This window comes from Nestor notabilis, unplaced genomic scaffold (genome assembly GCF_000696875.1).
Source record: "Nestor notabilis isolate BGI_N333 unplaced genomic scaffold, ASM69687v1 scaffold27916, whole genome shotgun sequence".
Lineage (NCBI taxonomy): Eukaryota > Metazoa > Chordata > Aves > Psittaciformes > Psittacidae > Nestor > Nestor notabilis.
Window position 1 is genome coordinate 21,129 of NW_009935043.1, and position 3,418 is coordinate 24,546.

At 51.3% G+C, this 3,418-nt stretch overlaps 1 protein-coding gene across 1 annotated transcript in view; it reads left to right on the forward strand.

Annotated features, from left to right (window-relative positions):
* FBXO42 (F-box protein 42) overlaps positions 1–3,418 on the forward strand; it is a gene marked incomplete at its 3' end in the record, with an annotated part of 31,733 nt that overhangs the window by 5,306 nt on the left and 23,009 nt on the right. The window lies entirely within an intron of this gene.

Consider the following 3,418-nt stretch of genomic DNA (forward strand, 5'->3'; position numbering starts at 1 on the left):
TTCCCATGTAGGTTTTTGAGCTGAACACCAGGTCTGGTGTTTACAGGAGTCCTCTAATTCCTTTTTAGCCCTAAAGTATGAACCTACAAACATCATAGCAGGGCAGTGACTCATGTGGTTAAATAACTGGCCCCAGTCAGAGCGCCACGTCAGGAAGAATGCAGGAAGGGGGAAGCAGCAGAGGAATGCTGCCCGTTGTGCCAGGAATATTGATCCTTTGATGGAAGAGTGACTAATTTTAAAGCCTGATTCTGTTTTTTCCATGCAGTCTGGGGAGCATGGCACCAGCATGATGACTAATGAAAGCCATTCCCTGCCCTCACCCTGAGAAGCAGGGGAGAGGTAGGAGCTGGAATGTTGTTTGATTTACAGGGTGGGATGCTTTACACCAGAGCTGTTCGTATCACCCAGCATTGCTCAATGGAGCCCTGCCTTTAGCTGCATTGAGTCCCTGCACTGCAAGGAGCAGGGAAATGGTGGTTTAGAGCATAAGGAGATGGACTGTGGGGGGGGGGGTTTCCCCCTGAAGATGTGTGGAGCTGGGCTTTCTGAGCTCTGCTGTGCATTTATCATGCCACAACGTGCATGTGGTTGGTGTAAAGCAGGACCTGGAGCTTTCACCTGCAGCCCAGCCTCCCCAGTGCCACTGTCCACAGCTCCGGTGCCAAGCGTGGTTGGGTGTGGAGAGGTTACCTCCAGTGCCAGCTGCTCCATGTACAACACTTGCAGCATCAGCTTGGCTGACTCCTCCTGGGAATGCTGACACCGAGGGCTGTCAGCCTTTAGCTGCAGTGGAATTCCAACAACCACGCAAAAAAAACTCTTTGCCTCTCTCCAATGGGGAATGCAGCCTTTGAACTCAGGTTACTTTATTTGATGTACTCAACATTCAAGAAGTCAATTACCACAAAGGGCATGTGCTTTGCAGTCGGTTTTCCCTTCCCACTTGATCTTCCTTTCAGTTATTTCGTGCTCCAGGCAGAGGTCTCTGATGCTTTGTGGTGCAGCATAGAGGGGCAACAGGAACATGTTCAAATCCAGCTGCCTCTCTGCTCTGTTCGAGTATCAGCATCTTCAAACAGCCCAAATATTTCTTTCCCTCATTTCCAGTTACAAAGATAGGTGTGTTTGCAATACTGAAACATGGGGGACACTGAATTTTACTGGGACTTTACAAAAATCAAGTAAAAATCCAGTGTTTTCTTACCTTTTTGGGGCACCAGGGCCTTGCACTGTCCTCCTCTCATTTACTCTTAACCTTTGCAAGCCTGATTTAAAGTGCAGCTTTCACAGTGCTTCTTCCCCCCTGACCCCTAATGTCCTTTTTCCTCCCCAAACCAGTCTGCCTTCTTCAGCTTCAGCAGCTTTACAAGGAGAGGAAAGCACAGTAAGTTTAACTTCTTTTGGTCTAGGATTAAAATACCTCGTGGTGCAGACATCATGGTGCCTGCCTGCCTGGCCTGGTGTTTGAAGCCAAATAGAGGAGAAGAATGCTGCCACCTCCCCTCCAAAATAACAGAGGAGCTGGGCTGTGGTGTGGAGGCTGAGCTTGCCAAGGGGTTGGTGTGGGGAGGAGGAAGAGACTCAACATGTCATGGTTTAGGTGGGGATTAGGTTTCTGCAGTAACTAAGCCTTTCCTGAAAGGTGAAGCAGAGAAGGCCCAGTGTTGCTTTGCGCTGGGCGTTAGGTGTGAAGCACCTCACCCTGTGCTGGGTGGAGGAGACCTCCAAGGGTGTGAAAATGAGACAGGCTCCAGCCTCAAGGAGCAGCTGCAGCTCTAAAACTGTTCTTAATCGTTATTTCTTCCTCAGTCCTGTCCCAGGTACATGCACAACACCAGCATTTATATATCCTCTGACCCAGACAGAGCTCCGAAGCGATGGGCCGTGGCATTAGAGGTATTAAATCCTTCAACAAGATGTGGCTTGGGATGAAGACAGTTCACTTGCACATAAGGACACTGTAGATAGGGAGAGCTGTGTGGTCTCACCCTACGAGCACACCCCATATCCCCAGCTCCCCCCGTCCTGCTGTGTGGTCAGCAAAGCACCCTGGGCTCATCCCTAAAAGCCCAGGGCATGGGGGCTGCTGGCTTTTCAATAGGGGACCACACAATGGGACCCTCACCCCCTGGGTGTCATCGTGTCCCCAGCATGGTGCTGAGCACACAGCAGGATGAGTGTCACCAGGGTATGTGCAAGTGGGATGTGATACCCAGCTCTTCCACACTGGAATTACCTACCTCCAGCCTGCAACAGCAGGGCTGTGGCACTGGATCACTGGAAACCAGGGACGTGCTTGTAGTGGCCTAGAGCAAAGCTGGGAGCAGGGACTTCTCGTGGGGATTTGCTCTGAGCCGTTTTCTCTTGCTACCAAAAGTAGGTTATCAGCCTTTTGCTCCAGATGTTCCTTTTATAGGCTCTTTTTGTTCTATTTTCTGGCTGCTGTTTCCATAAGGAAAAAACCTTTATGTCTGTGCAAGCTCCGAGCGTCCCGTGCCCCCTCAGGTCACATCATCTGACTCTATTTCTGTTGTTTAACTGGAGAGTGGCTCTGAACAGCACTTCAGGAAGAAGCTCTTCCCTGTGAGGGTGCTGAGGCGCGGGCACAGGGGGCCCAGAGAAGCTGTGGCTGCCTCATCCCTGGCAGTGTTCAAGGCCAGGTTGGACACAGGGGCTTGGAGCAACCTGCTCTAGTGGAAGGTGTCCCTGCCCGTGGCAGGGGTTGGAGCTGGAGGAGCTTTAAGGTCCCTTCAACCCAGACCAGGCTGGGGTTCTGTGAAGTCAATGGGGCTCGTTGCATTTGAGGAGGGAAATGCAGAACTTGGGAAATCCTCTTTGTAGCTGCAGGGATTTCTGAACACGTTTGACTCTTCCTCATCCTCCAAGGCAGAAGAGCTGAGCAAGCCCTCTCTGCTCTAATGTTTAATGTATTTCTCAGCAGAGGTGCCTGGGTGCTATGGGACACTGCCAAAGGCAGACACTTGCATATGATTTCTTTTTGCTGCAGAGTTTGGTTTGAGGCCAAAAGCTCTTTATTTCCCTGGGTATCTTTGGGGGACTGTCAAGTGTTGTGTTGCTTCCCTGTTCCCCATCTCACTGCCTAATCCTGTCCCATAAGGAGCAAAGGAAACGCTTGTGTAATATGTGTGTTTCAGTGATGCTGAGGTAGGGTCTAGAGGCTGCTGAGGAAGGGCTGAGGGACCTGGGGGGTTTAGTGTGGAGAAGAGAAGGCTCAGGGGGGACCTTGTCACTCTCTGCAACTGCCTGACAGGAGGATGGAGCCAGGAGGGGGCTGGTCTCTGCTCCCAAGGAACAAGGGATGGGACAAGAGGAAACGGCCTCAAGCTGTACCAGGGCAGGTTTAGATGGAGCTGAGGAACAATTCCTTGCCCAGAGGGTGCTCAGGCATTGGAAC